Below are 21,863 nucleotides of genomic sequence, written 5' to 3' on the forward strand. Positions count from 1 at the left end.
TGCCAGATATCTTTATAACTGTTATCAATTACATTAATTAATAGAAAATAGCAGTTGAATTTGCACAGAAAAAATGTATTACTCTAAATTTTTATTAATGAATAGCTGTCTATAAACTACTGTTTCTCCCACACCCTACTTATTTTTCACCCATCAGTTTATACATAATTAATATCTGCTTTTCTAACAAGTGTGCTGTGTAGTTACAATATGCATCAATATGAAGTATAGGCCCATTGGCTTTGCGTCTTTCTGGCTGAGAAGTAAAAAGGATTTTTTCATAAAACAAATTGTGCTTATTAAGTGGCTGAGTTATCTGAATGCCAAACAGAGCCTTGACTACCACATATTTTCTTTTAAATTAAACTATAGACCACTCAGCTCACATAAAAAATTAAAAGTCATAATCACCCAAAAGAGAACATCATTAATAGGAGAAAGTGAAAGACCACTCAAAGGTGCAAGGGTCTACAGTAGCAGACTCCAATGCAGGGTAGAGGCTAAAGGTGCTTTTAAATAGGCTTTGGATTGAAATTCTGAATCCTCTTCCCAAACTTTCCTTGCTCTCTGGCTCTCCTCCAGCCTTCCTGGACTAATCTTATATTATCTCCTTCCCATCCCAAGCCCTGCTTGTTTTTCATCTATTTTCCTGTCTTTTGTGAGCCTTTCTATAAGTCCCTTGGGCCTGCCAGTGCTTTTGCAACCTATCTTGTACTTCTCTTTATGGCCCTATTGCATCTCCCATTTATTCTCTGCGTTCCACTTAATTGCATGTGAACTCTGACAGACAGACAAAGAATCAAAGAAACAAAAAGTAATTCAAGGATTTTAACTCTTCTCTATTTAATAAACCCTATCACCTTTTTATTTTCATAGCTTGGCAATTTATTTATCTTCACCCTATGCCTGTGTCATTATTTTATGTAAAAAACATGCCTAACTTCCATTTTTATTTTGTTATAAGCCACTGTTTATGTTGTGACTTCTACACTTGCCTAATTTCTTTTTTTCTTTCTTTCTTTTTTTAAGCTTGATCTCTTATTTATTTATTTTTTAATTGTCAGTTTGCTGGAAAAGAAGTCTAAGGACAATTTTAATGTATTGATGTATAAAAATTAGAATTAAAAAAATACAGGCTTGTATAAGGGGTCCAAAACTAATATGGATTTTTTCCCCTTTCCATTTTTTGCATGGCATCAGACTTTGTATGCAATAATTCTATCCAGACTGAAGAGTGGATCAACCTCCTACTGTAAAAACGCACAGGGAGGGGACTAAGAAAAGTGAAATCTAGTCAGGATTCCATCAGTTTTCCCTGTACTCCTCTGCATCTGGGGAAAGAGTTATTTTCTCCCTTTCCTTTCCACAAAATGACCCATAGACTTTAATGTCAGAAAGGAACATTATGAACATCTAGTCTGACCTCCTGCACTATGCAGTCCACAGAACCCCACCACCCACTCCTGTAATAGACCCCTAACCTATGACTGAGTTATTGAAGTCTTCAAATCATGGTTTAAAGACTTCAAGGTACAGAGAATCCACCAGTGAGCCATGCCTCATGCTAAAGAGGAAGGCGAAAACCCCCCAGGGCTTCTGCCAATCTGCCCTGGGTAAAAATTTCTTCCCGATCCCAAATATGACGATCAACTAAACCCTGAATTATGTGGGCAAGACTCACCAGCCAGACACCTGAAAAGAAATTCTCTATAATAACTCAGAACCCATCCCATCACAGGCCATTGGGCATATTTACCGCACGTAGTCTAAGATCAGTTAATTGTCAAATTAGGCTGTCCCATCAAACCATCCCCTCCATAAACTTATCAACCTCAGTTTTGAAGCCAGCAAGGTTTTTTGACCCACTGCTCCCCTTGGAAGTCTGTTCCAGAACTTCTCTTCTCTAATTTCAAGTCTAAACTTCCTGATGGCCAGTTTATATCCATTTGTTCTTATGTCCATATTGGTGCTGAACTTAAATAATTCCTCTCCCTCTCTGATATTTATTCCTCTGATGTATTTGTAGAGAGCAATACTCTCCTCTCAGCCTTCTTTGCTTAGGCTAAACAAGCCAAGCTCTTTGAGTCTGCTCTCTTAAGGCAGGTTTTCCATTCCATGGATCATCCTAGTAGCCCTTCTCTGCACCTGTTCCAGTTCAAAATTTATCTTTCTTAAACATGGGAGATCAGAACTGCACACAGTATTCCACGTGAGGGCTCACCAATGGCTTGTATAATGGTACTAACACCTCTTTATCTCTATTGGAAATACCTCGCCTGATGCATCCTAGAACAGCACTAGCTTTTTTCTCTGCCCCATCACATTGACAGCTCATAGTCATCCTGTGATCAACCAATATGCCCAGGTCCTCCTCTGTCACTTCCAACTGATGCATTGGAAGTGACAGAGGAGGAGAAGGACCTGGATATGTTGCAAAAATTATAGCAAAAATTCTTGTTATTAGTCCCTAATGCATGACCTTGCACTTTCTACTATTAAATTTCATCTTATTTCAATTAGTTTACAAGGTCATCCAGATCTTTTTATGATATCCCGGTCCTTCTCTGTATTAGCAATACCTCTCAAGTTTGTGTCATCCACAAACTTTATTAGCACACTGCCACTTTTTGTGTCAAGGCCAGTAATAAAAAGGTTAAATAAGATTGGTCCCAAGACAGAATCCTGAGGAACACTGCTAGTAACCTCCCTCCAGCCTGACAGTTCATTTTTCAATATGACCCATTGTAGTCTCCCCTTTAATCAGTTCCTTATCTACCTTTCAATTCTCATATTAATCCCCATCTTTTCCAATTTAACTAATAATTCCCCATGTGGAACCATATCAAATGCCTTACTGAAATCTAGGTTAATTAGGTCCACTGTATTCCCTTTCATCTAAAAAATCTGTTATCTTCTCAAAGAAGGAGCTCAGGTTGATCTGACATGATCTACCTTTTGTAAAACCATGTTGTATTTTGTTTACCGATTACCGTTAACCTCAATGTACTTAATTACTTTCTGTTTAAAATTTTTTCCCAAGACCTTGCATACTACTGAGGTCAAACTAAAAGGCCTGTAATTACCCGGATCACATTTTCCCTTTCTTAAAAATAGGAACTATACTAGCAATTCTCCAGTCATGTGGTACAACTGCTGAGTTTACTATTTCATTAAAAATCCTTGCTAATGGGCTTGCAATTTCATGTACTAGTTCCTTTAATAGTTTTGGATGGAAATTATCTGCCTCAAACCCTCAGAAGCCCTGGGAACAGTGGGAGACTAAGGTCATCTGTGAAGATGCATTGTGGCCCCCCAGCAGCTCCTATCCTCTTTGGTATAACCACTCAAATATGACTTTTCTGTGTTGGGCTCCCTCTGCCCCTGGGCTCCTTTGCCTCCAGATAGAAGGAGCTCATTGGTAAAGATAATACAGTCCTGTGGAATGTTTGAGGCTGGTGGGAACCCAAAATGCATCCTCCTAGTTCACCTCTGCTCAACACAGGACCACTCAGTCCTCATTATCTGCCTAGGTCATGAATCTTAATCTTCAAGAGGATCTCCATGAGATCTTGCAAATAGAGAGCAATGCTATGGAAATGGCTGCCTGAAGGGGCATGATCTGTCCTTGAATTTTTAAGGCAAGCCAGAAGTGTCTCTTTCAAAAAAGAGAGTTTTGAAGGAAATGTTGACAGACTCTTTGGTGAAATTTGTGGTAGGACGTTATGGCAGTAATTTCCAATGCTAAAATATAAAAAACACAAGCATGTAGGGAAAAAATTAGGCTGAGATCAAACTGGTTAGGGAACTAAAGGACAACAAAAGAATGCTTTACAAATATATTAGAAGCAAGAAGAAGACCAAGCACAGGGACGGCCCATTACTTAGTAAGGAGGGAAAGACAATAATAAAAAGCAGCGCAATGGCCGAAGTGTTAAATACCTTTTTTTGTTTCAATTTTCACCAAAAAGGTTAGCAAGGTTGGATGGTTAACATAGTGAACATCAGTGTAAATGGAGTCAGATCTGAGGTTAAAATAGAGAAAAACAAGCTAAGAATTACTTTGACAAGTTACCTGCCTTCAAGTAAGAAGGGCCTGATAAAAGACTTAAGGAATTGACTGAAGAGATCTGAGTCATTAGTTGTTATCTTTGAGAACTCATGGAGGCTAGGAGAGATCCCAGAGGACTGGAAAAAGGCAAATATAGTACTTCTCTATAAAAAGGGGAATAAGGACAATGCAGGGAATTATAGGCCAAACATCTTAATTTCAGTACTGGAAAAGATAAAGGAGCAAATAATTAAGCAATCAATTTGTAAGCACCTAGAAGGTAATAAGGTGATAAGTAACAGTCAACATGGATTTGTCAAGAACAAATCATGTCAAACTACCTAATATCCTTCTTTGACAAGGTAACAAGACTTATGGACAAGGGGGAAGCAGTAAATTATGATAAACAAACTAGGGAAATAGAGCCTACTATAAGGTGGGTGTGTAACTGGTTGGAAATCATACTCAGAGAATAATTATGGTTCACAGTCAGGCTGTAAGGGAATATTGAGTGGGGTCCCACAGGTATCAGTGTGAGGTTCCACAGGGATCACTTCTCACTCCAGTTCTATTCAACATCTTGATAAATGATTTGGACAATGGCATAGAGAGCACACTTATAAGTCTGCAGAAGATACCTAGCTGGGAGAGGTTGCAAGTGCTTTGGAGAACAGGATTAGAATTCAAAATGATCTTGACAAACTATAGAAATGGTCTGAAATACATAGGATGAAATTCACTAAAGACACATGTAAAGTACTACATTTATGAAGAAATAATCAGTTGCACAAATACAAAATGGGAAATCACTGCCTAGGAACGAGTACTGCCAAAAAGAATGTGGCCGTATAGTGAGTCATAAACTAAATATGAGTCAATAATGTAATACGGTTTGTGAGATAGCGAGGGCAGAGGACAGTAGGAGAGAATTTGTAAACTAGGACGGGTGGATGGGCGGGAGCCCAAGAATGCTCAGGGCTCTGTTCCCTGCGGACTAACTAAGTGCCATTAGGGGGCAATTAGGGGCAGCTGGGGCCAATGAAGGACCAGCCAGGAGCTTCATAAAAGCCCTCCGCCCCAAACAGTCAGGGCATGAGCTGGAGGAGTAGGAGTGCCGTGCCGAGCCAAGCCAAGCCAACTCAACTTAAGTGGAGGAGCAGAACAGAGTGCAGAGTCCTGTAGACAAATGAAGGTATCTGGCTCAAGGAGCCAGAAGGAGGGGGAAAATTAGCTCAGGGGAAGACAGTGCAGCTGGGAACACGGTGCCAGCAGCACATAGCTGCCTCTCGTAGGGCCCCTGGCTGGGACCCGGAGGAGTGGGTGGGCCCGGGTCCCTCCCCCCCTCCTTAGGGAAGATGGGGTGACTGAAGACGCCCTGGCCCACTAGAGACAGTACAAGTGTGGGACCCACTAGGGGGGAGCTGATGGCTGCCACAGGTTGCAAAAAAGTTAAACATAATTGTGAGATGTATTAGCAGCAGTGTTGTTAGCAGGACATGAGTAATTCTTTCACTGTACTCCGCACTGTTAAGGCCTCAACTGGGAAACTGTCAGTTCTGGGCACTACACTTTGGGAAAGATATGGACATATTTAAGAAAGTCCAGAGAAGAGCAACACAAATAATTAAATGTCTAGAAAACCCATGAAGAAAGACCTATGAGGAAAGATTGAAAAAAAAAAATGGTTTGTTTAGTCTGGAGAAAAGAAGACTGAGGAGGGACATGATAATAGTCTTCAAGTACACAGAAGGAGAGTGACAAATTGTTCTCCTTATGCACTGAGAACAGGACTAGAAGTAATGGGCTTAAATTGCAGCAAGGGAGATTTTGGTTAGACATTAGAAAAAACTTCCTAACTGTAAGGGTGGTTAAGTATTGGAATAAATTACCTAGGGAGATTGTGGCAGGGGACTGGACTAGATGACCTATCGAGGTCCCTTCCAGTCTTACATTTCTATGATTCTATGTTTGATTGTTAAATCTTTAAATGTATTAAATATCTATTAGACTTTGACTTTGGAATACTTAAGGCTTCAGAGAATTTTATTTTTATTGGTCACTATATAAGTCAGTCATGTGCAAGTTACTGCTTTTCTGTAATATATCTTGATTAAATTTGCTTTAAAAAGGTAATCTGGCATTTGTAACCTTTCCAATGTAGCTAGCCAATTTTAACAGTCCAGTGACTAATATCACAATGAACATTAAGGACAATGGCTTTCAGTAACCCCAGAAACATTCAGATTTCATCATTCCTTTGGAAGGTGTTCTCTATTGATATAATTGTTTAATTGCAAAATAATGCAATTTCAGAGTATGCCATTCCATGGAAATTTATTTGAGTATAAAGGTAACATGGGACACCTTCACCCCCCCTCCCCCCAGCTGATTATTTTGCCTAAGCAATAATTAATTTTCATTTTGGTAATTAAAAGAATGACACATAACTTTGGTTGTTGTGATTTTTATAATACATTCTCTTGTTAAGGGTCTAAATTATACCCAAAATAACAAGAAAGCTCAAACTTATACACAACTAAAGTATTCCTATTGGACAAGCTCATTTTTACCAGTAATTGCATAGCAAAATAATGGGAATTATAGTTGTCTAGAGTTTACATTAAGTGACTGTGCTCTGATGTTTTGATGAAAGTTCTGGAATTAGTGTAAGTGCTTTTGATATTTTTTCATGTTAAAATTACTGGCTTTCTGTTAGGTACTTCATTTTTTGTAGATGAAATGTTATGCCACCTGTTCTCTGACCTATTCTTGGTAATTCTTCTTTTTAAAATGTTGCAGCCTTAACTTTCAGAATTATCCATCACTTACAAACAATATTCTAGTCAAGGCTGCCTTTTGAAAAGATGTCATCAACTCTGATGGCTGAGTTTTTGTGTGGATCTGTTGTTGTATAAAGAAGGTATGAATGTATATCATGGCTGGTATATGTGTGTGCTGATATTTTATTAAAAGGAAAGAAGTCAACATTTCTCAGTTCTTATTATTTTTAATTGACTTATATAATGGCTTTCATAAGTCTTATAAGGGATGCTTTTATCCAATTGAAACAAGATGGGATTGTGAACGGCAGAATATAATTACTGATTTTAGGATATGTTAAGAATGTGTTTGAGCTAAATCAATTTGTTTTAAAAGGTGCAGCTTTTGCCAATCATGACTCCATAGTAGTTTAATGTTACACACAGACTAGGAAATAACTCTGGTAACTGGCAAATAGTAACTTCTTAATGAAGATCACTGTAGTCTTAAATTAGCTTTGCATGTCTAAGAAGTTGCTGATTGCCTGCACAAATGCTAAAGGCTTATCTTCTGGGAGTCTTTCTTTCTAACAGGAGGGGCATCTAATGAGCTTTTAAGAAAAAAGTTTAAAGAACAGTTACATAAAAGAATTAGCAAATCTCAGTAGCTAGAGCAGAAAATAAGTGAATTCAACCTTAAAATAATAGTTCTGTCTAATTGAAGACTGTCTCTTTTTAAGTAAAACATTTTGCAGTAAACAATGGTTTATCTTATGCAGTACCCTACCAGCAGATTTTTGGACCATGCGTAAATTAAGATGCTGCAAGGGACCAAAAATGACACTTAAAATGAATAATTGCTGATTTATTTGAAAGAAGAAAAGGTAATTGCTGCTGAATTATAGCTGATTATATAGTAACTGGTGGGATAGTGTGTAATAAAAAGTACATTATATTTAACCTTGGATGTAGTCTACTTTCACAGCAGTATATTCATATATTCAGTGGCAAATCAGCAGAAAGTCGACCAGACCTGAACAATCAGTCTTTTCTTCTTAAGTATTTTGGATGAAATCTTGGCCCCATTTAAGTCAGTGGCAAAGCTGTCATTGACTTCAATGGGGACTGGGTTTCATGCAAAATGTATTTTTTTAAAATACAATCAGTTGTGAAAGTATTTATGTGAAGGAAAAGTGGTGGAGTTTGGTCTTTAACAACTTCATAAAATTAAAATTATTTGTACTATTGTGTGTTAGATCTCTACTGGCAGTTTTTCATCTTCTGAGGCAAGCAGGGAAAAACCAACTATATGAGCATGAGGGGACACAACACAATGAAACAAGTTCTTGAGTCTTCAAGGGTATCCTAAATTACCCAGTGCCCCCATCTGGAACCTCTAAACAGAAAGAATAGACCCACTATATATCCAGATCAACAAAACATTGTAGTAAAATGTTTGACAAAAACAAACAAACAAAAAAATAACACTTGTTTTCTGTTCATCACTAGGAGATAATTATCAACAAATAAAATTAGTATAGTTTCTTTTATATTCAAGGGCCAGCTAGACTGGGACACTTTACTAAAATAACACTGTCACTAGTAAAAGGAACTCTTTAACATAACTTCTTTAAGCTACCTGTTGCATCTCCCCCTGGAAAATTAAGGCAGATAAGGAAACTAATCAGCCAGTATTCATTAACATTTTTAAAGGCACAGTAGGAGTCTTTCCATTCCCTTCAGTGGGCATTATATCAGGCCTTATGTCTGGAAGGGCTCTACTAATTACTTGACCGCTGTGGTCAAGTAAAGTACAAAGCTATAGGTGTACTAGGTGAAATTTTTAGAAATGCCTAATGGCTAGGTTCACAAAGAAGACTTAGGTATAGCAGTGCTCAGTATTGCTGTTTAATAGAATCCTCAGCTCCGAATTCGGTCCCAAGGCTTCCCATAAAATGCACGAGGAGAGCTAGACTGCTACAAATAGAACTCACAGAAGCCAGCAAGCTGAGAAGTGAGCCTCCGAAGCTAGCCAGGAGTGAAAAGCAGAGGAAAGGTTAGGGTGGGGTTTAGATCCCAGATAATCAGAGGTACTTAAATGCCTAACGCCTATTAACTGGGCTATAGGTGCCTCACTGAAAACTGCAGAACCTGAACTCATCTGCAAACTTGACACAATCAAACTGGGCCTAAATAGGGACTTGGAATGGTTCTCATTACAAGAAGTAATTGTCACCGTTCACACATTCTCTCCTCCTAATCAATGGTTGTGAATAGGCCTCAACTACTGTAACTGAATGGACTTTGCTTATACCTAACTTCCCCATTGTTGTTCCTTACCCTTAGGGGGGTGTGTGTGTGTGTGTGTGTGTGTGTGTGTGTGTGTGTGTGTATATATATATATATACCTCCTATCTGATTTCTATTCTTTACATCTGAGGAAGTGGGTTACAGCCCACAAAAGCTTATGCCTGCAGAAATTAAATTTGTTAGTCTTTAAAGTGCTACAGGACTCTCGTTGTTTCTCATAAAGTTAGATGCATATAAACCAGGTTAGCCCTGAGCCCCTAGTCTCCCACACAGCATGAAGGGCCATCCCCGCCACTCCCTCAGTACACCACTGCATTGTATTTCATCTCTGTAGGGGCAAGTGAATGCAAGTTTCCCATCTCTGATTATGCAAAAATCCAACCTTTTAAAGCTACACCCTGAAGAGAGGACCATTGTCTATTGAAGGAGTTGAGGGGTGATGTCTGATAAGCATATTAGCAGGTATGTAGGTTCTTTTGTTGTTTTAATGTTTCCTCTGTAATGCTTTCACCTTTAGAATAAATAAGCTTGCTTATAAAGGGCTGTGTGGTAATTTATAACTGCTGGCAATCATAGCTGTATATAGCCTTTTAAGAGAAAGCAAAGTGCAGATGCTGGCCTGTATATGCTGTCTGTCCTTCTGGAAATATCACAGTGTAGGCAGACCCCATGCAGCCTGGAAAACCCTTGGTCAGGCAGGAAAGAAACATGGGTCTCTTTCGAAGAAAAATGATGGCTGAGGAGCCACAAGCCTGGAGCAAGTGTCCTTGAGGGACCATGGAGGGGAAATACAGGTGCAGTTGCCTTCTGCTGTGACACTGAGATCTTCAAGATGTTTTTGATACAATCTAAATTTGTGTCAGTTGTGGACCCGTAAATCATAAGATTTCTCAGGATTTTATTTGACCAAAATTTGAGACTATTCGTTAGCTTCCTTGATGAGTTTTCATTTGAGGTCTCCTACTTCATAATTAAATCCAGTAAGAGTTTTGCCTTTTATTTCAGTAAAGGTCATAAAGATCTATAAAGGCCTATAAAGTAAAGATTGGTCTGTATTGTACAGCTGGTCTGTATTGTTACAATAGGTTGTCTGCATCTGTTTTGATCTGTCAGCTGCATTTCTTATAGTCCCTGTTGCTTGGTTTAAGTAAACTAGTGGCTGTAGGTGAGTTTATTTCCAGATGTCTAACTGTTCATAAATGGGCAGGTGAATTCAGTTTGCTGTTTTTGTGCATTTCTGTACAAGTGTAGCCAAATAAGGACACTGATTATCCTACTTAGTTGTCTTGGGTTATATTTTAATATAAGGACAGTTCACTCTGCCAGCCAATTTAATGGTGGATACTTTGAACTAAATATAACATGCACAACTTTCTCTCACCCCTGCCCCGCCACACAAGTTTTGTCAAAAAACTTTGAATTTTGTGCAAGTATATTTTGGCTTGTTATCTGAAGATACTTCTTCAGGTTTTTCAGGTCTTGCAAAGATAGATTTCAGATGATGTACATGATACCCAGAAACAATGATTCAAGATTCAAGTCAAAGTAGATTGAATGAGTCACTACTGTACTGTCAAATAGTCTTTTACCTTTGAAGAGCAAATAGCTCAGTCAACACACTCTTGCGAGGGTCTTTCTAGTGCTTCCAGAGAATACTGTAATTCTTCAAGCTGTTGTGGTCAATATATTTGAGAAACTAAACACTTCCAAACTTTATATTCATATATTCAATTCATATATTCACTCGAGGCCAGTAGAAGATTTGTTTTGTTCTTAATTTATTTTTTTAATATAATTATAGGAAAATGAGCATTTATTTTATTATGACAGAAGGCATCACTATTCTTTTTCTTTTCCTTTAAGAATCACTACCAACAATATCAATCATGAACAGACCAGTCATGATGAATTAGGAATGAAACTTCTCTCTATGCCTCTGGCCATCCCTCAAGTTTCAACCTTTTGAGGACTTGTAACTGTGCATTTGCACTTTTTTTTTTTTTTTTTTTTTTTTGATTCAACTCTTGCATTTTATCAGTGAAGACTGTTTTTAGTCAGCTTGTGTATATCATGTTCTAAACCTCCAGAGTGTCAGCTTTTGGTAATCTCACCAATAGCTGCTTCTAAATTAAGGTTACTTATTAAAGCCACCTGCAAAGAAAATAAAGGCAAAAAAACCAGCTTGGTGCTTTGAATTTTAATTGAAGTTGGGCACCGAATTATCCTTTGTGCCTTTGAAAATCTTCCCCCAAAACCTTTGGGCTTATAGGCCAGGTTTTCAAAAGGTATTTAGGTATCTTTACCCTTAAAAATCTGAGCCTGTGCCTGTTTTTGCTTGTTTCTGATGTATAAAGAACGTTGAAATGTATTTACTTAAAGTATATTTTCTGTTTGTTTTTTAACTTAAAAATAAAGTAGTTTAACTGGTTAATTTTTCATTTAAAATAAAGGAAAATAGTTTGCTAATAATTCCTACACTTCCCAGAACTGTTCAGTCTTCCTGCGGTAATTCTCAGTGTGATTGCACTGGACATTAAGGCAGAAATTTTAAAAAGTAGTTTCTATAATGTAGCCTAGGAACGTCATAATTCCTGTTTATTTTGAGGTACCGGCATTTTTATCCATTAGTGTTTTTACATTTTTTCACTTCTTTTGGTTAATGTTTCTCAAATATTTGACTTCTTGTGTTGCTGTATGACACTGTCTCCTTCAATATAAAGCTTTCTTTTCAAGCAACATACCTTGTTTTAGTCCCAATACAAATTGCCTTTCTGATTTTTCATCAGTCCCGGACAACAACATGCAGAAAGTGGTAAAGAAGCACCATCTATTCCTTCTGATGTCTCTTGCTTTCCTATGAAATAATTCTTGTAGATTAAGTAAATCCATTTATTTATATCTGAATATTGGTGACATCATAGCAGAATTTTATAAAGTCTTCACGATTGATCCATGGCTAAATTTTGAGCACTCAGAGGCTGACCTACCAGTGATCTGCTGCCATACCCTCCTCTATTTCCTTACTGGTCGTCACCTTCCATGATGACCCTCCACCATTCCTTTCATAATAACTTTGTAAAAGTTATTTTTGTCTTGTAAGTGAGCGGCACAGCCCAGTGGGTGCATCGCAACCCTTCCTCGGGCCCAGGCTCTGAGGAAGGCCACAGCGCCTCTGCTAAGGGGGATTAGCAGTTGTTTAGGAGTCTGTCGCCCCCGGCCCTTAGGCAGGGCGGGCAAGCAGTGAGTCCATTCTCTGGAGCGGTAGGGAGGAGGAGGCTCTCCCAGGGTGGCTAGGGAAGAGGGGAGAGGGACGCAGCCCACCCTTCTCCACTGCATCCCAGCCCAGGGCCCTAGTAGTGGCAAAGGCGTTGCCACTCAATCGGCGGGGCTCCTGCCGCAACACGCCCATGGGGCTTGCCCCTGTCCCAGCCACTGACTATGGCTGTCCCTGGGCCACTTCCTCCCCATATCCCCAGGTACCTGGCTCAACAGGGTCCTCAGGGTCGCTGAGGTGCTCGGTCCGGAGTAGGCATGCCAGTCCCTCCTCGTCCACAGGTGGAAAGGCGGGGAGCTCCTCTGCGAGGGGCAGCTCCTCTAGGTCACAGGGCTCGGGGAATGGCTCAGCCTGGTCCTGTCCTGTCTCTGGAGGCTCGGCGTCAGGCAGCTCCTCCAGGTCCTCCCCCCCCCCCCGGCCTCAGGGGGTATCTCCCATCTGGGTTGCTCAGGGGTCTCGGTCCAGTCCCAGGTCCCGGTGGACAGGTACGTGAAGGCCCTACCCAGTCTCCAGGCCCGAGTCAGTCCGGGGATGGTCAGAATCTCTGCTCCGGGAGGCGAGATTCCCTGGTATCAGCTCGGCTTCACTCCGGCCTCAGCCGGCAGGGCAGGGCAGTACATCTGCCTCCAACGGCCGTTTCTCCAAGACTGAGCTCTGGGGCCTGTCTTTTATACTGCGAAGCCTAGGCTGGGCTCCACCCCTCTGCTTCTGGGTGGCTGGGCCTGCAGAGGCCAGTTCTGTCCACTGGGGGCAGGGTGACCCTTCCTCGGGCCCGGGCCCAGGCCCAGGGCCTTGCTACAGTCTCTGTACTTAATGTGACCAAAGTACATAAGTTTGCATGTGCTGATTTCCAACATATGGATATGCTTTTTTCCAATAATAATTGTAATGGAGGTGTTCATGTTCCCTCCTCACCCCCCACCCTCAGTCCGGGAGATGTGCTAAACTCTTCACCAGCATCACACTTTAAAGTTTTAATTTTTAATTAGGCTTTTCACCAGTCACATCTTCATACATTTTGAGATGCCACTGTTTTTCCACAATTTTGTAAGGGAATACATAGCTGAGCAAGCTATCCCTAGTCATCTTTTGACTTCTGTAGAACATCTTTCTTGGTTTTTATTTATTTATATATAAATTCAAGATAACTACTGCTCTACAGCTTATCCATTAATTGTGATGTCTACTTGCATCCTGTTTTTATTAGTCATGTTAGTGTACGTATGTTTTGTTTTTGCCACATTCAAGAATATTCCATAGTCTTCACTGTTTTCACAGAGTCCAACATTTTGTTGCATTGCATCAGTGGGTGTAGGATAGAATGCTGTGTCGTCAGGATACCTGAGATCAGTTGAGATGTCCACCCATGGAAATCCTAGCTCCTTCCACTTTGTCAACATTTTACAAGGCTTGTCTCTAATAAATTCTGCAAATATGTAAAAGATGCCTGGGGACAGAATACACCCTTGTCTCACACCCTGCCAATTGGAAAACCACTCACTTTCTCCTACTGCTGTTCGCTCTGTGGTCAGTTGTTGGTGGTAGAGATTTGCAATGAGTTGCTTTGGAATTCCCAGGTCTGTCAGTATCTTCCAAACACAGTATGTTAAATGTTTCTGACTAGTCGGTGAAACATGTGATCAGTGGTTGACTGTATTCTGTATTTTTCAATGATGTGATGGATATTTGCGATTTGGTCACATATGCATTGTCCCTCTCTGAAACCAGCTTGTGTGGTAATAGTTCTGCATCTTTTCTTTGTTTCATGTGATCTTTGGTTAAGTAGAGAAGAACTTTGTTCATGTGTGATATCAGGGAGATGTTTCAATAGTTATTAGACTCTCTTATGCCTCCCTTCTTTGGTAAGGGCAGAAAAATTCCCTTTGTTCAGTCCTCTTGCCAATTTTTAGTTTTCCATACATATTACAAATTTTCCACATAAAATCAATACCATGTTTGCCAATCACTATTAACAGTTCTGCAGGCAGGTTATTTATTACTGATGGTTTTGACTCCATCTCCATACTCTTCTCTGTTATCCTGAATTACGAGTGGCCCATGAAGGATTTGGTACAGCACCATCATAACCCCAGCCTATCCTCTTAACAGAACTTCCTCCCCAGTATAATTTGTTGCACCTTCTGGCCTGTAGGTCTACATGTGGCATTGGACGAGGAGATCTCTTTGCCTTTGTTTTGCCATAATAGTTCTTATGGGATAAAGTACAGAGGGTGGTTTCCCATCGTCTACCCTTTAGTTTGTGGCTGTCGTTTGTTAAATCATGATTTAACTCTTCTGCCTTTCAATACCATTTCCTCCCTCCAGGATCCCACTATTTTTCTCAGATTCTCATCTGTCTGAAGACATTGACAGCACCTGAAGTTTGCCAAGTTACTTAACTGCTACTCAGCACCTGGCATTGGCCACACATAGGCGGTACCATATACTGCCATTATTATGATTATTCTGATAATTTTGTGAGGTGAGCAACAGTATCAGAACCCTTACTAATAGTATTGCTATTCATATTAAGGCTTAAGGAACATATTTAGGGTTGTCGAACTATGCCAGAAGGACAGGAGACACTGGATGTGGTTTAATTAGGCCACGACTTTATTAACTGTCTGGGAATACCGGGCAGGTAATAGCGTACAGTGCACCTAATTCCATGATCATTTCAGTATATAGCCAGGGGGCTTCCATCACCCCTTCCCCTTTTACATCCTGGCCGCCAACCTACCTGCTGCTGGGACCTTACCATCCCTCCCCCTTGAATGAGTGTTAAGGTGGGCTATAAGATGGTGGAGGGGGGAGTTGGCTCCCTGTCATGCCAGTGAGAGCAGCTCCAAATCCCTTGTTTCTGCTCCTTTAACAAATACCTTTAAATCCTCTACCAATCCATTTTACCTGATCACTGTATCCCTTCCCTACAGAGTACCTGCACTGGACATCTGCCCCACATTAACATAATGAGTTGTGACAGCATAGCCTAACTCCTGTTCCATGTTCGTTCCCTGCTAAGCCCTCGTGCTTAGCCCCTGCTAAGTCCCCATGCTGTGGGGAAGATGAGAAAATTTCCGCTTTGCTTAGGCCAATCTGGCAGTAAGGGAAAAATTCCTTCCCAGCCTCTCTCCCCTCCCCGAGAAAGGAGCGCTTAGCATAGTGCCAGCAGAAGATCCTGACCAAACCTGATATTTTGCCACTTCCACGGGTGGGAGGTGGGTATAGCTGTACCTGGTTTAGGTAAAAGAGGGCTTCTCCAGCCTGGTATGTACTCATATAATCTCCCCTCTCTTCTGGGCACCTGGAGGGATAAGTCAGCATTCCCATGCTGACCTGCCTTGCGGCTGCTGAAAACTTACTCCTTGCCTCTCTGCCCCTAAAAGAGGTACCCACCTTCTTCCACCAAGCCCAACAATGCCCCCTCCCCCTTGCTTAACGTGCAGTGCAGTCATTATCAGAAATGTGTTAAGCCTGAGGTTAATTGATTGAAAACAAACAAAACAGTTAAGTCACATAGATTAAAGATAATATTAAGAAAAAGTCGCATCAAAGATATAATCTTTGATTACTGTCCTAATTCTACACACTGGAGTTACAAAACAATAGGTGTCAGTAAAGAATGTCTTCAGGATTCAAAACACTTGACTTCTGTACTGAACCATACTAACTCTAGATAGGCCTACTCTCTGCTGCAACTATGCTGGACTTTTCCAATAGAAGTAAGTTATTTTTCACTTTAAAAGAAACAAAAATAAAGCCAAATATAAACAAACTAAAGTTAGGCTTGTCTTGGATACATACTGTGGAATTACATGGATATTACTCTTCCTATCCTGAAGAGAATCTAAATGAAAAAAGGGGCAATACTAATGAGTTATTCATCATGGAGTGTATACGTGGAAGAGAAAGAGAACAGGAACTTCACTGAGTTCAATTTTTTCTGCTTTTGTCTTTTTAGAGGAAAAAAAAACTTGGGCAAAAAAAATGAGCCTTTTTTGTGTGTGTGTGTGTGTTGTGTTTTTTTTTTTTTTTTTTTTTCCCCTCTGGAAAAAAAATGGGGCACTTTGGTAAGGGCAGAGTCTATAACTTGTACATTTACACCAGCAAACTGTTACAAATTTTGTTGGCCTGTGTTTCATATGGACCAGTGGAATCTATCTAGCCACTTATGTATCCTCAGTGCCGGTTATCTGTTCTCCTTCAAGGATGACCCTTGACGCCATAATTTTGTTCTGGAAACAGGCAGCTAGAATCTAAAGATCAAAATGTATCCTGATTTGTGGCAGAAGGAACACAAACTAAAGTTCAGAGAAGCACAGCCAAACATTATTCCATTAAGCCTCTCTACTGGCTAAAATGTATCTCTTCAGCAGGGGTGAGTGAACATTTCAGGAGCCCACTAATGCTTTTGAGAGCTCTCTGAAAAGCTTCTAAAAGCTCAAAAACCTATAAACTAAAGCTGGGTCAGTAAACTCAATTAATTGTGAACCCTTTGTTTTCACTGCATTCTGTGTTAAAGATAAAAATTCGGGGTAAGAGTGGAAGACAACAACAAATGTGTCTGAGAATTTTGCTGATGTCTACCATCATCTGTATTAGTGGAACATCTGAGTTTAGAACCTTACTATTACAGCCATCTTAAACTGTCAAAAGACATTATATATCAGTCTGATATTACAATTTTGATGTGTGATAATGTACCATTTTCTTCTATTATACTCGGTGTTTTTGAGACTGTTGAGTTTCAGCTCTTGGTTTGGTCTTTGTTATGATAATACATTCGTATTTTTTGCATTATCTGTTTTTCTCATTCCTTCATGCAGAGGGAAAATGCATATGACTACTATATTTATTAGGAGAAGAATAGATAGAACAGGTAACAATTGAATGATATATCCCTCTTTCATGATCATGATTTTTTTAATCCTATAAATTAGCATAAAATGAGTCCAATCTTGAAATGGAATGGAATAAAGTTAACTCTGTTGTGAAAATCTGAGAATTTACTTGTGTAATCTGAGAATTATTTATCTCTCTGACCTGAAAAAAATGACACATTTCTTAGGGAGACTTGAACCACCTAAGCTAAGATGGTAAAAAGTGCTTAAAGAAATTATAGGAAGACTAGCACTATGAAATGCACCCTGGGATTCATAAGCTTTTTCTTACTTTCCTGCTTTTAACTGGTGATGGGAGAGTTGGTTTGGATGGTTGACTGATTGAACTAACTACCTGGAAGTGAAAGGTTCTATGTCCTATTACCAAACATGGCCCAGCTCAGGAGTGATGAAAATCCATTACAGTCAGTAGTCCATGTGAAATGAGTTCAGTGGAGTTTTTCATGATTGCTGGAAGCCTTATCGGAGACTGAGTCTGGTCCAACATAATTGAAGTCAATAGGAGTTTTATTAGTGACTTCAATGTCCATAGGATTAAATACTAAATTGGTTATGGAGAGTGAACTCCCTTCTTATGCCTAATGGTGGCCTTCTGTCTCACAGTTGAATCATTTGTGGGATAGAAAAAATTATTACCATTAGGGAACATTGTAATCATCCAGTCTGACCTTTTTTGTATTGTACGTGACATAGAACTCCCCCTCAGCTAGAACATCTTAAAAATCCAATCTTGATTTAAAAGTTGCCAGGGATGGAGAATACACGGCAAACCATGGAAAATTCTTCCCATGGTTAATTACACTCACTGTTAAAAATGTACTCTTTGCCAGTCAGAATTTGTTTAGCTACAACCATTGGATCCATCATTGATATACCCTTGTCTGCAAGATTGAAGAGCCCATTGTCAAATATTTGTTCCTCATATAGGTATTTATACACTGTGATCAAGTCACCTATTTAAACTTCTCTTTGTTAAGCTAAACAGATTGAGCTGTTTGAGTCTTATCTCTGTAAGGCATGTTTTCTAATCCTTTTAAAATTGTAAATACTACTTGTCTTTTGGTCCAGAAATACAGTGAGAATGTCTCAGTTAGCACTGTCAATGCTAGTTCTGCCATTAGGGAACTGCACCATACAGAAAAAAAAAAGTTAGTCTTTATGGTCACTTTAATTCTATAGCTTATAGAGTCAAAGGATGACTTTCCATCTAAGGTTCTGGGCTGCATGTGGCAGACTGTGCAGATCCTTTGGAAGTCTTTGTGGTCATGGTTCCCCCATATCCCAATTCAACTAAGAAAAGGAAGCAACATCTGTCTAGGAGATGGGAAGTTAGGACCCAGGGAAATTTTTTTTCAAAAGGTTAAAGTACGATGACAGGATAGTTTAATGTAGTACTCAAAAGAGCTCAGCATGGTGGGAAAGGGCAACTGTGCAGGGTTATCACATGTCCAGGTTTTCCCGGACTTTGTCTCCGTCTCTGTCCTCTGTCCAGGTGGATTTTTCAAATAACAGGCAATATTTGGGATTTTTGCAGAGCAGACATTGCAGCTCAGAAAGAGCCCTAATTGGTCTGTTTCCTGATTTGGTCCCTCTCCTGCATCCGCAGCTGATTGGTCCATTCCCCTGCAGCCACAGCAGCCAGATCCTGCCCACCCAGGCCCCGACTCCCAGCCCTGCGGACGAGATCCTGCAGGGAGGCGCTGACTGATGCTTGTTGCTGCATCGTGGTCTTGCACCAGCCATCCTGCCACTGTGACAGGAAGCAATACTGACCCCCATCTCCACTGAGTACTCCTGCCATCAGTACCCTGTCCAGTACCCCTAGCTGAACCCCCTTCAACACCCTCTCCCTCTCCTTCCAGCTGCTCCTTCTCCCCCGGTAGTGTCCTCTTTTTGGACACCTGCAGTATGGTAACCCTAAGCTGTGGTACTACTGCTCTGCACTTCCTGAAAAAGTATTCTAAATATTATACTTTTATTGGTTGATCTCATGTTGCAAACGTTGTTCTGAATTAGAAGTCTGGGGATCTGAGGGAAATTTGACCTTCTGATATATCTTCACTTAAAACACTTAATGAGGCTTATTTCTCAAAAAAAGGTGATCTTCAGAAACATCTCGTGTTGATTCCAACTCTGTCTGGTTTCTCTTTATCTCTGCCACAGATTTCCTGTGGCTTGGGCCTGTGTGCCTCAATTCCCCATTTAAAAGTGGGGATAGTGATACTTTCCTTCCTCACAGGAGCATTATGAGGATTAATTAATGTAAGGGGCATATATACTACAATAATGAGCATCATAAGGAAGCCAATGAATATATAAAATAAATTCCAATGGGATTGCTTTTCTACCTTCTAGCAAAAAAGGTGTGACTTGTTCCAGTTCCCTGTAGGTATGTAGGTTTCATATCCTAGAGGTTTCAAAGCACAGCACAGCAGCTAAAAGAAATGGTTGAAGCACACTTTTAAAAGTATTCTGCAACTAAGTATTGGGCAACTAAGGAGGGCTACAGAACTCCACTTTAAATTTGCACCCTGATTGTACAAATAAAATTCAAATCTAGAATTTTGAAACCAGAGTTACTTAGAAACTAATTGCATTTTACTGACCATTAAAGGGTGGTGGATTCACTTTGGTTTCAGTTTTAGGGGGAGGTTTTTTGCCAATTTTTCTTTTGCTGAAACTGATTGTTTTTAATATCACAGTGTTATTACATCTGATCTCTGCATCATAGATCTTTAAAAACCAAAGAAACATATGTCACTAAAATATTAAGAGAAATGCTTAGTGAAACGCTTAATGAAACTGAAGTAACCCATTCCTATTTATGGAAAACTGGATACGTGGAAACATACATGGGTTGGTCCAAAGCTGAATTGTAGGGACTGTTTCTATCATATTGCTGTTCTGTTGGCTTAAATAAGTAGCGTTTCATCATCAAATACTAAATTGAATTAATATGGTATTACTGGTTGATAAAATAAAAAGTGCAACAAAGATTAAAAAACAAAACACTGTACTGTATACGTCATGGGACTGGCCCTTTCCGAGGAATCAGGGACCAGCCTACATGGGACAGGCTCCTGCAAGAGAGAACCCAGCCAACTCAGACCCACATGGAAGTAATTGAATCCCTAAATGGCTTCTGGGCAGCTAATGAGCCTGATAGAGTTACCAGAGCTCAGATGAGGTGGTTTCTACAGATAGGAAGCTCCTGAGGAAAGTAGCTCCCAGGAGAACTGAGCAGAAGAGTTCATCAGAGCAATGGTCCTGGAAAGTGTGTGCTGAAGGATAGGGAACGTTCAAAGAGTGGCAGGAAGCTTAGCCTGCTAAGAACCACATGCTGCCCCAGAGAAGAGCTGTAGCTGACCGATCTCTGCAGAGCCCTGACTCTGGGAAAGGATTCTTCCCAAGTAGTGGCAAAAGGTTTGACTTCAGAGAAGGGACTTTAGCTGAGAGAACCCTGCTGGAGGGAAGTGGTGGATATAGGTGGGAATGAATAAACTAAGACTGACTCTGTCTCCCTACTAAGATGCTGGGGTGTGGGCTTGCTTGTGTTTTCATTAAGTCTTTGGTTAATAAGCTAGACATCTCAGAAGAAGGCATTGTTCCCTTTGTGATGCCTTGGTGACCTTAATGATGACATGAGGGGAAACTGAGGCAGGAAGCACATACAATGGCACACTTGGCTAGAAGGGGGCATTATAGGACAGGTACGCCTTGTGACAGTGTATTACAATGAATTGGTATGTTAGTTACTAAATACTATTTCATTTTCATGTTGCTTAATAAATATTTCATTAAATCATTCATCCACAGAGGAATTTTAAACCTTAAATACATCAGAATAAAGGAGCGTATATTCCTTTTAGTTATACACCACCATCTACTATATGTAATGGTAATACACAGCTCTGATTTATTTATCTTATCTCTGCATGGAAATGTTATCTCCAAATATGTTGCAAACATCATTATCCTCACAAGTACCTAACTAGTAAGAGAGAAGAAAGGGGAAAACATCAGAGTGCAGCCATATTAGAAGTTTTTGAGGCATGGTTAGCACCTACAGTCATGGAAACGCATCAGCATAATTTCCCTGCAATAGCAGATTTTTTTTTGATTAATAACCCACTCTCCACAAAACATTATTTCCCTAACCATCAAAGAATTAAACACATCAAAAGCAATCATGAAAGTGACGCACAAGCTGATTAAAACATAGTTTATATAAATATGCACATTCAGAATGAATAAATGATTCTTTAAATTTGTACCACTGAAAAGCACATACCAATGTATTCTGTTTTTGGGATGATATGTAAAGCTGAGGCTCTGATCACTTATAGCAGTTAAATGCTGAGAGAATACCAGAAAACAAGTATTTTATTTTGATGGGGTCTCTCCACTTCCTCATCTGAAACTGGAAGCTAAAATACTGAATCCCATTTAACTTTAATGAGGTCATGATTTCACCCAGTATTTCTGACGGTGCCCGTACAATTTTTGTGAAGGTCCCTATCTTAAGATCTTTCCAGTCCAATTTTCTCTCCCAAATGGATTGGAAAGCTAGT

The 21,863-nt window shown here is 39.9% G+C and overlaps 1 long non-coding RNA gene across 1 annotated transcript; it reads left to right on the plus strand.

Annotated features, from left to right (window-relative positions):
* The first annotated feature begins 7,631 nt into the window (after window positions 1-7,631).
* LOC137160538 (uncharacterized) lies at window positions 7,632-14,225 on the plus strand. The gene is made up of 3 exons (XR_010921912.1): window positions 7,632-7,691; window positions 9,452-9,579; window positions 13,670-14,225. It is a non-coding gene; the product is annotated as an uncharacterized lncRNA (long non-coding RNA).
* Window positions 14,226-21,863: the final 7,638 nt, after the last annotated feature.

This window comes from Emydura macquarii, unplaced genomic scaffold, assembly GCF_026122565.2.
Source record: "Emydura macquarii macquarii isolate MOO-44397 ecotype Brisbane River unplaced genomic scaffold, CSIRO-AGI_Emac_v2 contig_2205, whole genome shotgun sequence".
Lineage (NCBI taxonomy): Eukaryota > Metazoa > Chordata > Testudines > Chelidae > Emydura > Emydura macquarii.